The following is a 16,192-nucleotide window of genomic DNA, read 5'->3' as shown; positions in this document are numbered from 1 at the left end:
ACGGTAGCCAAGGAGTTATCACACCACAAGGTACTCTTGACTCGGCCTTAAACCATGGGTCAAAGGATACTAGCATGACACATCCTAGGGTGTTTTACAAGCATTCTAACAAGCAAAGTCTTAAGAAGAAAAAGCATCTACTAGGGCCTATATACACTTGTCAAGCTTCCCAAATAGACGGTTTCGCAAAATTTTTCTAACATGCAACTACATGCCATGATGCAACTAACATATAAACATCCTAATGCATATGATTCTACCAACTAATATGCCAAATAATCTAAATGCAATCCTAAGTTCACATTGTTTTACCGCATCAATCAAAATAAAGCCACATAGTCATTAACATAAAGAGGAGAAAGGAGATTGGAAAGATCATACCATGCGGTCTTCAATATCCTCATGTCTCGGATGTGGCGTAGTCAATCAAAGTGAACAAGGATGAAACAAACACAATATATACAAGACAATATATACAAAGGAAATGAACTTGTTTTTGGTTTTTCAATTTTTCAAATTTTTATGATTTTTGAAATTTTTCAATTTTTATGGTTTTTGAATAAAAGTTAAGTGTTAGAATTCCCATCCCCACACTAATATGGGCATTGTCCTCAATGGCCAAAATGATGGAAATTATGCAAGAATGATGCATGATTTCTATACTAAATGCAATTCTACACTAAGCTATACTACATGATGCATGGTTTTTGTTATGACGGAGAGGATAATTTAAATTACCTCCCGTTGCGTATGCATTAACTTCCCCAAACCAAGCAAGACACTATTGCTAATGTCAAAGCATGGGGGAGTTCATGCACATGCTATGCTATGCATGAGACTAGATTGTCATTTTGGATTTTACAAAAGTGGGAACAATAAAGAACACCTCAAAGGAACCGAGGTGTGAGTCCTTTGATGTTGCTAGGACTAAACCAACAATGATCAAAATGAAAATAAAATACAAAGAGATATAGACAAACCGTGGGAGAGTAGGAATCTCCAAGGCTAGTCTTCCATCATGCTACTATCATCACCACTTCCCTCATGAGAAGTGGTCACATTGCCACTTTCCTTGGCACTTTCTTCTTTGCTCTCTTCACCATCATCTTCCTCATCATTATCTTCACCATCTTCACCATCTCTTTCTTCATCTCCACTTGCTTCTTCCTCAATATTATCATCAATCTCCTCATCATTTCCAACAACCTCATTGTCTTCCACCACGTCCCTAGATGCACCCGGAAACAAGGCTTCTCTATCCGCCCAACTAGGCAAAGGACAAGATGGATCAAGGAGTCCTTGCCTAGCTAGATGTAGGAGGGGAGGACATTGAGCCAAATAAGCATTCTTCCGATCTTCATAAGCTTGCTTGTGCATGGCTTGCATTAGAAGAGTGACATAATCTTTCCCAATTTCAACTCCTTGTGGTTTGAACTCTTCATAAACATAGGGGTAAGGTGGTATAACAATGGAAGAGGAGGGGGTTTCATGATCACCCTTTTGTTGTTGAATGATGTACTCGGCTTCTTCGGATAGGGGAAGTAAATAGTTGGTCCGGTGGACACTAAGACGGCAAATCTTTGCGGGTAAAGTGAATGATCGAGCCTCACTTGTAAGCCACCCATACTTGGTATCAAGGGAATTGTGAACAACCCACTTAAACTTGTTAATCAAGGTGGACATATCAATGAGATGGCCACCATCCTTAGCCTTGTACTTGCTATCCTTATTGAAATTAGGATCAAAGTGCTTGGCTAGGACCGTGACAAGGCCGCCATTAACAATTACGGTTTGACCCTTCTTCCCACTATCTATATGGAGCCATCTATCAACCAATAGCCTCAAAGAATTGTAAGGCTTGGTGTGAATTCTTCCAATATTCAAAGTTGATTCAAGGAGAATAAAATCGAGTCCCGTGAAATGATTGGTGTCTTTCCTAGCAATTATGGTATTTCCCACAACTTTGTGCCATATTCTTATGCCCGGATGATGGACCAAAAGAGCACGACAAGCTTTAAAATCTTCAAATTTCTTCCCGGAGATTGCCTCCCAAAGAGGCTCGGGATCATACTTCCCATATTGCTTATAGAATTTATGTTCATCGCTAAGACCCAAAATTGCACCCAATTCCGGAAAGGAAATGCGTCTACTAGTGTTAGCTAGACGAAACTCAATATTTTCCCTATTCTCAACTTTTGTCACTTTTAAAGAACTTAAGAATTCCAAGACAAGGGAGGGGTATGTTACTTCCTCCATTTCAAACAATTTCTTTAAACCCATGGCATTGAAAAAGACTCTTGTTTGTTCAAGAATACCCAACTTCTCTAAAGCATCTTGGCATATGAATTTGGTGGATTGAATTTGTTTCATAGCAAACTTGACAAATGTATTTCTATGGGAGTCGGAAATGAATGTTACCTCCGGATAACGCAAGAGTTGATTAATTACCGGAGTAGAGGGTGATGCTTCCATAGGAATTTGTTGAGGTGGTTGCACTTCCAAGCTTGGTGTTGATACCACCATTGCCAAAGCTTTCTTCATTTGTAGAGCTTTTTGCCTTTGAGAGAGAGTTGTAGTCTTTGGTGCCTTTGTTGCCTTTGCCTTTGCTTTTGTTGCTCCCTTTGTTCTTGCCATTTGATGAGCTAACCAAGAGAAAGATCAAAAATCTTCAATTTGTAGAATGCCCAAATCGATTTTGAAAGTGAAAGGCTTTGCCTTTATGAGAACAAAAATCAATTCAAAGATGAAGATTTTGTGCTTGGTTTTGATTATTAATGAAGATGGAGTGATTGATTTGTTATTTGAAAGATGGTTTGATTTGATTTTGGTGAGTTTTGTTGAGGGTTTTTGTTTTTGAGATGGAGAGGATGAGGGTTTTGATGTTATGGGTAGTGTTTATGAGTGAATGAATGAATGAATGAAGGTGGGGTGGGTATTTAAAGAACTCGACAATATTAGGACGCAGGGGCAATCCGTGCGGATTAGGCGCAATCCGCTCGGATTCTTCAGCTTCAAATTTTCAAAAATCCCGCCTGGAGACGGGCGGATTCTGGGCAATCCGCTCGGATTCTGCTGAGGTAAGACGGGCGGATTTCGCTTGAGACGGACGGACTCTTGTCCAGAGATTTTTCTTTGTTTTTCTTCAGCTGCAAGACGGGCGGATTGTCTATAAGACGGACGGATTCTGTGAGACGGGCGTCTTTCCAGGAATCCGCTCGGATTCTTCTACAGTCAAGAATTTTGCAGTTTTCAGCTCGGCCCAAGACGGGCGTCTTCTCACAGGACGCTCGGATCCTCTCGTAGACGGGCGGATTCTCAGGAATCCGCTCGGATTGGTCCTTGTGTACACGGATTCAGGTCCATCCGTGCACCAACGCATTCCCTTATCATTCTTTCTTTCTTTCTTTCAAATCTTGTGTTCTTCATTGTGGGAGCACTACTAAGGCATGAATAGCCTAGGCAATTGCCATCCCCACACTAAGGTAAAGCACTACACATCAATTAAAATCATTAGTCCCTCCCTCACTTCTCTCTTTTCATGACAATTATTTTGATCAAAGTAAAAATAAATCCAAAAATGACAAAAATGCAATGCAAAAATTGAACGTAAGTTAGGGAGTTAGAAATATTTACAAGTGGTGGTTTAGGGAGGACTCCACCAAACTCTCATTCTTGATGAGATGTCAAGGAGGCATGTTCAAGGTGTTGTTGATGTTGCTCAACACCTCGAAGAAGTAATTAAAAGCTTGTTCATTGTTATGGTAGAGGTCCTCAATAGACCGTGGTTCTTGTTGTTGATCATGATCGATGGCATGCCCAATGTAGGGATTAAAGATCCCTTCAAATTCGTCGTCCCAAAGACCACAAACTTCATTGAGTTGATCATTGAAAATCTCTTGCTTGGATGGAGACAACTCTCCCAATTTCTTCTTTTGGCCAATGAGGCCATCATCTTCTTCCTTGGTTGATTTTGATGAGCTTTGCAAGCTCTCCTTGTCACAATTCACTTGCTCTTTGAATGGAGCATCTTCAACTTTCTTCCTCCATTGGAGTTCCGATTTCTTCTTCTCATCTTTTCGGCTATAATGATCAATCATGAAACATGGCTCATGCAAACGAGGAGCTCTCATGGTCTTGTCAAGATTAAAAGTTATGCTTTCATCTCCCACTTCTAGAGTGAGCTCTCCATGCTTCACATCAATCACCGCACCCGCGGTGTGTAGGAAAGGTCTTCCTAAGATGATTGGAATGTTGGAATCTTCCTCCATATCAACAATGACAAAGTCCACCGGGATAAAAAACTTCCCAATTCGCACGGGGACATCTTCCCATATCCCTAATGGTGTCTTCGTCGATCTATCGGCCATTTGAAGAGTGATATTGGTACATTTAAGCTCTCCCATTCCCAACCTTTTACTTACCGAGTACGGCATGACACTCACACTAGCCCCTAGATCACATAAGGCTTTGTTGATCGTTGTGTCGCCAATGGTACACGGTATTGAGAAGCTTCCCGGATCCTTTAACTTTGGAGGTGAACTCCCTTGAAGTATGGCACTACTCACCTTAGTGAAGGCGATAGTCTCAAGTTTCCGGATCGACTTCTTCTTTGTGAGGATATCTTTCATGTACTTTGCATAGGCCGGAACGTGATTGATTAATTCCGTGAAAGGAATTGAGACTTCTAAGTTCTTCACAATTTCCATGAACTTTCCAAGTTGATCATCAAATTTAGGCTTGGCTTGACGACTTGGAAAAGGAAGTCTAATCACAATGGGCTCCTTTTCTTTGGCTTTGTCTTCATTTTTCTTTGAGCTTTCTTCTTTTGATGATTCCCCTTCTTTGGGGCCTTGCACCACAACTTCATTCTCACTAGCTCTCACAACTTCATCCTCAACTTGCTCCTTCGGTGCTTCATACCTTGTACCACTTCTCAAGTGAATGGCACTAACCGTTTCATGTCTAGGGGGATTACCTTGAGGTGGTAATTGCCCCTTTTGTCTTTGTGAGCTCGAAGATGCTAGTTGGGTCAATTGTGTTTCCAACATCTTGGTGTGAGCTAGAATGTTGTTGATGGTGGTGTCTTTTGCTTGGCTATCTTTTTGCATTTGGGTGAAAAATTCTTGTTGATTCTTTTGCATTTGAAGGACCGCTTTTTGGACATCAAAACTTTGGTCATTGTGGTGATTGTATGGATTTTGATTTTGGTAACCTTGATTTTGATTGAAAAAGGGTCTTTGGTTTTGATTTCTCATGGGTGGTGGAGTGTATGTTGTTTGAGGGTTTTGGACATTTTGGCTTTTGTATGAGAGATTTGGATGGAACTTGGTGTTTTCATTGTAAAAATTTGAATAAGGGGTACCACTTTTATAAGCTTGGAAAGCATTGACTTGCTCGGTTGTTCCCCTACATTCCCTTGAGTCATGACCCAAGGTTCCACAATTCTCACATATCCCGCTTGGGATTGATGAGGATGCCGTCATGGCATTGACATGATGCTTTGATGATTTTGAGCTTTCCTCAAGTCTAGCCATAGCTTGTTCAAACTTCAAGTTGATTGTGTCAATGTGAGCACTAAGTTGAGCACCCAATTGAGTAACGGTGTCCACTTCATACTTTCCTCTAGTAGCCTTGCGAGGCCTACTATATTGCGAATTATGGACCGCCATTTCCTCAATCTTGTTCCATGTTTGATTGTCATCAACTTCGGTGAACATTCCATTTGATCCCATATTGAGAATGTTCCTTGAATCTTCATATAAACCATTCCAAAATTGTTGCACTAAAAACCATTCGCTAAGTCCATGGTGAGGACATGAGCGACAAATACCTTTGAACCGCTCCCAAGCTTCATACAAAGATTCTTCATCCCTTTGCTTAAAACCCGTAATTTGAGCTCTTAGCATATTGGTCTTTTCCGGTGGGTAGAATTTTTGGTAGAAAGCTGGAGCTAGCTTCTTCCAAGAATCTATTCCAAGGGTGGCCTTATCAAGGCCCTTCAACCATTGCTTTGCGGTGCCGATTAACGAAAAAGGAAATAAGACCCATCTTATTTGGTCTTGAGTCACGCCCGTTTGAGAGATAGCTTCACAATAATCACAAAATGTTTCCATATGAGAATGAGGGTCCTCACTAGGCATTCCCCCGAATTGGCTCCTCTCAACTAGTTGGATGAAGGCGGACTTGGCAATAAAGTTTCCGGTAAGATGTTGTGGGGTAGGAGTACCATTTGGTAGATCCTCCTCGGTGGGTATAGAGTGTGACGAGAATTTAGGCATTGTAGGTGGATTTTGTGTGGTATTGTTTAATGGGTTCTCTTCTCCTTCTATTGCGAAAGGATTGACAAACTCACTAGTGGGTTGAACAACTTCACCAACACCTCCCAAATTCCTCCTAACAAGTCTCCTATTATTCGTCAAGGTTCTTTCGATTTCACGGTCAAAAGGTAACAAATCTCTTTGTATCCTTCTAGACATGCAAAATATCAAACAACTCAAAAACAATTAGAACAAACCTTGAGGAGTTTTACTTCCCCAAGGTGAAAAAGACACAACTAAAAACAATAAAAGAAATCTTAAATCAATTAAACACCGTCCCCGGCAACGGCGCCATTTTTGATCGGAGCCATTTGGTGTTCACAATTAAGCATATGTGGTCGTTGGTCAATGGTCGATACAAAACACAATTTATACTTCACAAACAACTCTACAATTAGTAAAGAGGCAAGTAAAGGTCGGATCCCAAGGGACGGGTATTGAAATGAAGATTCTATCGTAACTAGCGGTGTCTAGGGGTGTCACAAATTGGGTTGATGTAGAAGGTTACTAAACTAAAATAGCAATGAAAATAGACTAACAAGGTAAATGAAATGAGGGTGTAAACAATTGATTAAAAGCACTAGGGTGTCATGGGTTCATAGGGGAGTCATGGGATATGATCATACAAACATGTTCTCAAGTTATAAGCAAGCAATTATTGTTGTGATGGATCGAGTTGGGTTATATCTTACAATCCTAGGAAAGTTTGGGTCCCGGAGCCGAATCTCTTGGATTGTACAACACCTACAAGTCGACTTAATCTTCCCTACTTAACACATGCATGGTCTAACAAGACTCGAGTTGGGTTATGTCTTACAAGTCAAGTTGAAAGGATAGAAGATGATAGTAAATGCAAGGATTCATAGGCTTAGCATTTCATCAAATATAACATGTGCATGTATTAAGATCAAAACAAGCAAGCAAATAAGATATGAAAGCATATTAATTTAAGCATGAATCATTCCCCATGTTGGTTTCCCCTAATCACCCATTAAACCCTAGCTAAGAGACTACTCACTCATTATCATATTGATCATGCTAGAAAGGTTGTCAATCATACTAACATAATGAAACATGATGAATAAATGAAAGTAATTAGCAATAATTAAAAAGGGATTAAGAGATTATACCTACTAATGATTCCAATAATAAAGCAAGAATAATAGAAGTACTTGAATCCTAGATTGAGAGGTTGTCAATCTCCCAATAATAACCCAAATAATCTTCAATTACCCAAAATAAAGTAAGAACAAGAGAGAGATTAAGGAACTAAAACTTGGATTAAAACTTGATTAATATTTGATTACAATATTGAAGAGAGATTTGATTGATATTAACTACACTAATTATTGATAAGAAGAACATGCTCCTCTAATTAGACTAATGGGGTATTTATAGTGAAAATTAGGGAGGATGCATTAGGGTTAACTAAGGGCTAAACTAGTAATTACACTTTTTAAGTTGAGCAAGGAGCCTCCGGATTGTCCGAGAGAAGGGCTTCTTCATTTCGTAGCTTGAAGAACGAAACTGTCTTTGTCTTTGTGATCCGTGCGGGCCGGGAGTCGGGACGGCCGGATCTGGGGTGGACGATCCGAGCGGATCAAGGAACAAGACGCTCGGACTGGGCATGGGGAATCCGAGCGGATTCCTGGTGAGGACGCTCGGATTGGCGAGGACGGACGGATTCTCTACAATCCGTTCGGATTGTAGCTCAGCAGCTTTCCTTCTTCTTTTTCTTCCCTTTTCTTCATGAATTCCTTGGGGATTTCCTTGGGGACTCAAGGATCCTTTTCTCAACAATGCTCTTCTACTATGCTATGTACAAAGGCCTTCTAGTCTTGTCTCTCCTTGATGCTTGGTCATTGAATATGATCAATTTAGCCTTGTTTTGCCATGAAAATGCAAGATTCTTACTCCTTTCCTACCAAGGGATCAAAATCTCAAAGAATATGCAAAACGAAGAACTAAAGATAAGAAATGACCCAAATAGGCACTAAAAAGCATAGAAACAATGGTAATTCGGGGGCTAAATATGCGCCAATTATGGTCGCATCAGTTGTTCAGAACGTATACAGTTATAACGGTTCAGGCAGTTGTTATCTATATAAACGTGATGCTATTTCTTGGCGGTAAAATCAAACAAAATGAAAAGCTTTAAGACAATGGTTATTTCTAACCCGTTGTAGATAATACTAATCAATAGCGATTTCAAACAAAACCGTGTCTGTTTGGAAACAAAATACAACGGTTCTTTTATAATGTGTTTATTACGTTCCATTAAACAAGATCTTGCAAGGGTTGTATTATTCATACATAGATACTATGAGCTTCCCCTCCCCCACATAATATCCATAAACATTGAGCATTCTCTCAACCACCAGCCTACCCTGTCGCCGTCGCAGTCCTCATCGTCATCGCCATTGTCGCCGCCAGATCAACCCGGATTCTCCTCTTTAAAGAAGTAATAAACCCTCATCTCCATAGATTTATTTGTTATTATAAGTATGCATTGTTATTATTTGTTTATTCATTTCTGTTTAAGATATGGTTGAAAAGCGGAAAAGAAACGATAGAAATGCATTAGGCGAGGACTCAAGTGATGAGAATAATTTGCAACATACTGCAGTTCGAATGCGCCACAGGGTTCCCCTTGAAGCAATAAATTCAAAGATACGTAATCCTTTACAATAGGATAAAGATACGGGGCTGCCATATGGTGAGAATGTCGGGTATTTCGCGAGTCGGATTGGTTGTTGTGTAAGACAGTATATGCCTCTCGGTGCGCCGCGTATCAGTGAACTGAGTAAAATACGGAACACCATGCTAATAAACAGAACAAAGGTATGTATATACAATAATAAATGCTTTAGCTGAAATTAAGTTACTATTTGATATGTGTATTAGCCGAAACAAACCAACTATGCTCATCATATATGCAGTTAGCTTACGTTGTCCCCGAAAAGTATGATAAGTACCTTGAAAAAAGATAAGGGAAGCCCTCAGATCTTGGAAGTTAAAGATTGCTGAGAACCACTTGTTCAACAAGGAAACCGGACAAATGAATAAGAAACCACCAACAAAGAAGTATCTGTATGTCAGTCAAGATCATTGGGATAGCTATATCGCTTATAGGCAGTCTGATAAGTTTAAGGCAATTTAATAAGTAAAGAAGTATACTTAGTTTAGTATTTGGTCATGCTTACATTTTTCGATAAAATTTATTTGATGAAGGCTATGAGTGAGAGGAACAAGGCGAACATTTCAAAGAAAAAGACCGTCTATTACTGCTCCCGGGGTGGTTATAGATTGATTAAGATGAAACTTATAAGTACATAATTCTTATAGTATTAGACAATTAGGTGTTTTAGTCGGATGTTATATATGTTCATAGTAATCATAGATATTTTGAGAGGATACCAATGTGATGAATGAATTATAGGCAAAATTTGGAAAATTCAGTCGTCACGATGATTGGGTGGAAGGTCACACTCCTAAGAATGGAAAGACGGAAACTGAATATGATAAGGACATCAACGAGAAAATTGTAAGTTTGACTTAATATGTCACTCCTACCAATGGTGGTCGGAGTTATATAATTGTGAGTTTAAATAAAATTTAGTTGGTTAATGGTTTTTTGTGTATGTAGAGGATCTGTGAGAAGGTAGGAAGGAAAATGGAAGCCTCAAGGACGTGATGACATTCTTGCTAGGGCAATCGGCAAAGCAAAGCATCCAGGTCGTGTAAGAGGGGTATCGACGCATGTTGGTATCACTAAATATTTTGGGAAAACTCCTCGAAGGATGATGAGTGGTGATGATTCCAAGAAGGTAATCATATAAATACTGTATTTGATTCAACATAATTGATAACTATATATGCTGACATTAATTTCTACTACACAGCTATAGAAAATGGCCAGGTTGATGCTGAGAATGGTGAAAACTGGGGAAAAGCCATTAGAAGAAGAGTTGGTGATAGTTCAAGAAGTCATAAAGGAAGCAGAGGAGGAGGAGGAGGAGGAGGAGGAGGAGGAGGAGGAGGAGGAGGAGGAGGAGGAGGAGGAGGAGGAGGAGGAGGAGGAGGAGGAGGAGAAGGAGGAGGTAATATTATTTATGTCTTATATACAATGTGTTATATGATTTGGAAAATAAGTACGTATTATATGGACAAGTGTTAATGTACAGAAGGAAGCCGAGGAGGACATGACAAGGGAGAAGGAAATGGCAAAGGAGACTGAGGTAGGAGCCGAGGATCGATATCAGGCAGTTGAAGAGGAAGAGGAAGCCAGGAAGGCCGTGACACGGGATGAGGTGGAGGTAGTCGATGATCAGACGTTCTTCTCAACATCGAAAAAGGTAATAGCTGCTAGTTTATAATTATTCATATCATACACGTTTTTTACTTATGAAATTTATTAAAGGGAGTGCATGTATGTGTACTAGTTGATTAAAGCTACCGTGAAGGGCGATTGCAAGGTGACCTGTCATCTATTCTATTTACAGGGGAAACAGAAAGTTGTCGTTGCCAGATCATACATGTTCGCTTACGACCGACTTCAACAAGTTAAGGTTCATTGTATACCACTTCGTGAGAAATGTAGGAAAGTGGAACTGTCCCAATTATATAAAGACGAGTATGGGGAAGTACAAGTTCCATTTCCTAATGAGGAGGTCACTTATTTGAAAGAAGCCCTAAGTTCTTATGTGCAATGGCCTGACAACCTCATCAATGTTGTTATCCCAGAGGTACCAATATACAGACGTTAATTATTACTTGTCCCTTTAATATATTAGGGTACGAATATTAACATATCGTAAGTGCTTTAATCTTTACATTTGCAGAAGTTAAACAAAGACATGGCGGTAGCTAAAGCTATTACTACTACGTCAACGGACAAAGTCACCGAAAGGACTACGTCTTCCCCCAAAAACAAAACCACACGACATACAATATAAGCCAACTACTCTTGTTGCAGTCAAGCCTGCTTATAATTCTTATTATGAATCGTGTGCATATAAGAAAAAAATGAAAATTACTTCGCTGAAGGCTTTGCACAACTTGGCTGTAAAGAAGTCACCTAAAGGGGATGTATTCATGATTAACATTGAAGAGGAAATTATGGGCGCAGCTGATATAGTCGTATTGGACCCAAAGCAACTGATGGAATTTGTCGACCTTGACAATTTAGATGTTGTTCACATTTTTATTTGGATGAAGTAAGTTTTATTAATAAAACTATTTAGTCATTTCCATTTAAAAATAATGATGTTTGTTTAAATTATCTATTACAATAACATTCTTTGTTCCATGTGGCATAATAGGTACCTGAATAATCAGATCGCTGAGTGGAAGTTCCAAATTCACGCCTACGGATTCTTGAGTCCTAAGGCGTTGATCTGTGCACAGAATTTCATACGAAGAACAAATCAATAGTATCGCTCGTCGGTTGATGTCGACAAAAAAACTATGGCTTGCCCCCTACAATGAGAATATGTATGTATAGTACGTGATTATTGTAATGAATCACGATTCTATAATTTTTTTATTAACATGCTTACATGCGTGTAAATGAACTAACAGTTCAATGTCCCAAATTGAATATGAAGCATTGGGTGCTACTGGCAATCCAAATGGAAACAAAACCATTGTACTGGATTGACTCTCGCGAAGGCAAACCCTCCGACAGTATAGTAAAGATGATAGCTGAGTAAGTTTACAACCTTCAATAATGTCATTTGTTATTGTATGACTTGAGCCATATATATGTAAATAATAATGACATGTGTGTATATTTATGAATTAGTGTTTTTGAAGCAAAAAGAAGATTATGTCCACTTGGGAATTATAAAAGAAACAATGCGCCTTTTACGTTTGTCAGTCCATGAAGGAGGTTATCAACGGAAACTATTCTACCATTCCGACATGGGTTAGTGTGATTTAAAAACTATTTCAGACGTAAATTGAGTTCAATTCTGTATACTTCCATGTATTCTATCTTGTTTGATTATGTATATTTTGAATTGTAGTTTCCACTAATACTCAACAAAGCCCCAGACTATTCGCCAGAGGGCATCACCTAGTTGACAACTATGCGGGCCAGTTATGTTGTTTCATTAGCGGAGTCTCAATAGTTTGCTCATACTTTATGTACGTGTATATATAGAGCCATTGTGTAATGGCTTCTTTTTTTTTTTAGGAAGTTGTGTATTAGCTTTTGATCATCCTGTTTGTACAGTTTTTAAACTGGATTTAATTGATCATGGGGTGTAATATTTTGATGCAGGATTAAATTTTTTCAGTGCACAACTGCTTGAATGCTATTTTTCAGCAGCTGCTTAAAAAATAACATTTTAGCAGCTGCTAGAAACGCTGCAGAAAAAATAGCATGTCAGGAGCTGCTAGAACAAGCTAAAACAATATTTAAAAAAAAAATTAAAAACGAGAACGGTTAAAAACAACCCGTTGTAAACAATTACTTGACAACAGTTTATTTAGATAAATAACCGTTGACATATTTTCCCTCCCATTCAAACCGCCAAAAATATAAGATAACGAACGATAACCGTTGTCGAATTCAAAACTTTTACAACGGTTTATTTAAGCATAACCGTTGTCAAAGTTTCATCAATAGAAAAAGATAACGGTTACATACCGTTGTCAATAGATAAATATAATAGCGGTTTTGCATGCAATAAAGCCGTTGTTAAATTTTGACATTCAACTAAATTAAGATAACGGAATGAACCGTTATCATATATAATATTTAACAACGGTTTTGGAACCACTAAATCGTTGTCAATAGTAAACTACGACAACGGAATTGAAACCGTTATTAAGATTTAATAACGGTTTCTGAAAAGTATACCCGTTGCCATAAACATATTTAACAACAGTTTTATACCGGTTCTTGAGTTTTTATAACGGTATTATAGATCCGTTATTGATGTTATATAACGGTCACGTGTTTTTACAACCGTGGTATATATTTAGGAACCGTCGTTGCAACAACGGTTCCGTGTTTCTATTTAGTAACGGTAATTGCATTATCTGACCGTTATTGAAGGACTTATTTGGCGTAGTGAATGGTTAAATTATGGAATACGAATTGTATGACGTACTTTTATATATATATATATATATATATATATATATATATATATATAAGATCAACTAAGTCCTCCTCTTACATGTGAGTCCATAAGTTCCATTGTCTACCCTTAGATCATGTGTTTGAATGGCTTAGATTAAAAGTAAAAAGCAACTATTAATATTATTCTAATGGCTAAAACAATTACCTCTCTCATCCTACCTCTCATAGGTTATGAGCATGCATGCAGGTTGTCAATCAAACATAATACATGTGCCACTGCCTTCCCCCCATTTCTCATTTCACTCAATTATTCAAAATTAAATTTCCCCCAAAATATTTCCCCCAAATTAAACCAAAATAATATCAACCGTCTAAGAAAGAAACTTCTCTCAAAATCTCCCAATTCTATCGCTTTTTTGTTACCTTATTATCAGTTTCTTCTCCATTTTCTTCACTCACTTGCAACCTGCCATTTTCGTCCATTTTCTTCACTCACTTGTAGGTTATAAAGGTAATTTACTTTTTGGTTTTTAGAGTTTTATTATTTTTTCTCTTCATTTATTTTGATTAGACGTTTTTGTTTTTAATTTATTGGGCATTGTTATGTAATTGCCATTCGCCATTGTTGTTGTACTTTTCTATTTGATCACTGTATTGGCTTACTTCATTTTGATTACCCAGTTATTTTTAGCACATTAAGGACATTTAATTATTTATTTTAGCACATACATTCACTGTGTTATGTTGTACTATTCCACTGAAGCAGAAGCATGCAGATTTTTAACCTTTCATGTTAATTGAGATTACTCAGATATTTGAGTACTTTTTGATTGTTATATTCATATTCATTCAGATTACCCAGAGGTTTTTGAAAAATCACACTTTTGTTGCTTACAATTACTCTTTCTCTGTTAAAATTACAGTTTGGCGCTCAAAATCACATTTTTTGTCAAAATTACACTTTTGATGATTAAAATTACACTTTTGTCTGTTAAAATTACACTTTTAACCGTTAAAATTACACTTGTATCCGTTAAAATTACACTTGTATCTGTTAAAATTATACTTTTGTTGCTTAAAATTTCACTTTTCTGTTAAAATAACACTTTATTTTGTTAGAATTACACTTTTGTCTGCTAAAATAACACTTTATTTTGTTAGACTTACACTTTTGTCTGCTAAAATTACACTTTTGTCTGTTAAAATAACACTTTATTTTGTTAGAATTACACTTTTGTCTGTTAAAATAACACTTTATTTTGTTAGAATTACACTTTTGTCTGCTAAAATTACACTTTATGCTGCTACAATTACACTTTTTTTTGTTAAAATTACACTTTTGTCTTTTAAAATTACAATATATATTTTGTGTTATGCAAGGTCTATCTGTCACATTGTTAATTAATTTTTGTAATTTTAACAGATGTCAGATCACGATGAGGCTAAAGCAGCCAAGACTAAAAAACAAAAGGTGTCTGTCAAGTGCCGACCGAAGCAGCTTGTTGAGCTGGTTGAAAAGCTTAATGATGCCCAGCAAGACGCGGTACGGAGGATTGGTTTTGGTGGTATTTTGGAGCTTAAGCTCAAAACATATCCAATGGGTCATGTTAAATATTTTCTCAAAGCATTCAGCGACGAATCGTATATTTTTCGGGCCTCTAAAGATAAGGAGTTCATGGTCACCAAGCATGACGTGTATGACTGTTTTACGTTACCACTTGGTCCTAAAACAGTTGATCTAGTACCTACGGGCCGCCAAAAGGATTCTCAAGCGCTGGAGAACAAGCAATTGAAAGACAAATGGCGGAAAGCGTACAACATAAAAAGGGTTAACGAAGGGGTTAATTTAGGAATTGTCTTCCAAGATATCTTAAAAAAAAATACAAAAACGGAGGTCCACAATTCTGCAGGCTGTTTGTTCTGCTCACCATGTCATCATTCCTAACTCCAACTTCATACAACGGGATTGACTTCAAGCTTTTGAGAGCCGTTGAAGATGTGAAGGCTATTACACAGTACGATTGGTGTAGTTATGTCCTGAAAAATTTGGTAAAGGCCGCGACAGCTATTGGTGAAAATAAATAGACCCTGCTCGGTTGTATCCCCTTCTTAATGATTACGTACTTTCAACGTTTCGATTTCCGTGGTAAGAGTTGTCGCCACAGCCTCCCTCTCATTAAGCACTGAGATCGGCAGACGCTTTCTGAAAGATTACATGGTGAGCTTGACAAGAACCGTTTGGGTCGGCAAACTTGGTCCTTGGTCAAGTATCCTCGGTGCCTTCAAAAGTAAGTGTTAAGCATTGGTGGTGTGCCTAATGATAGCAAAGTGTTGGCCATTGGCAATGTGGTTCCGATGCAAAGATTATAACCGCCTTCAACTTTCAGGACACGGGAAGAAGTTCATCGAGATTGAACTCACATCTGGTGTTGATGATGACGAGGAGTTGAAAGCTCAGGCTGTAGATGTAAGTGTTATTTGTTCATTTGTGAAATCTAATTTAACATGTTTTAAAGTTACTCTTTCTTTCACTACAATTACACTACAATTGTAATAGCGATATTAATCAGTAGTTGCTGAAATTACACGGTTGTCAGTTAAAATTACACTTTTTTCAGTTAAAATTACACTTTTTAAAGTTAAAATTATACATTTGTCCGTTAAAATTACACTTTTTAATGTTAAAATTATACTTTTTAATGTTACAATTATACTTTTGTCCGTTAAAATTATACTTTTTAAAGTTAAAATTATACATTTGTATGTTACAATTACACTTTTGTTC

General features: G+C 37.8%; 1 non-coding gene across 1 annotated transcript; it reads left to right on the top strand.

The window, feature by feature from the left end:
* The first annotated feature begins 5,799 nt into the window (after positions 1-5,799).
* Positions 5,800-5,906, top strand: LOC141610020 (small nucleolar RNA R71). Its single transcript, XR_012527916.1, has one exon. It is a non-coding gene; the product is annotated as a small nucleolar RNA R71 (small nucleolar RNA).
* Positions 5,907-16,192: the final 10,286 nt, after the last annotated feature.

This window comes from Silene latifolia, chromosome 10 (genome assembly GCF_048544455.1).
Source record: "Silene latifolia isolate original U9 population chromosome 10, ASM4854445v1, whole genome shotgun sequence".
NCBI lineage: Eukaryota > Viridiplantae > Streptophyta > Magnoliopsida > Caryophyllales > Caryophyllaceae > Silene > Silene latifolia.
This window is presented reverse-complemented; position numbering and strand designations above follow the sequence as displayed.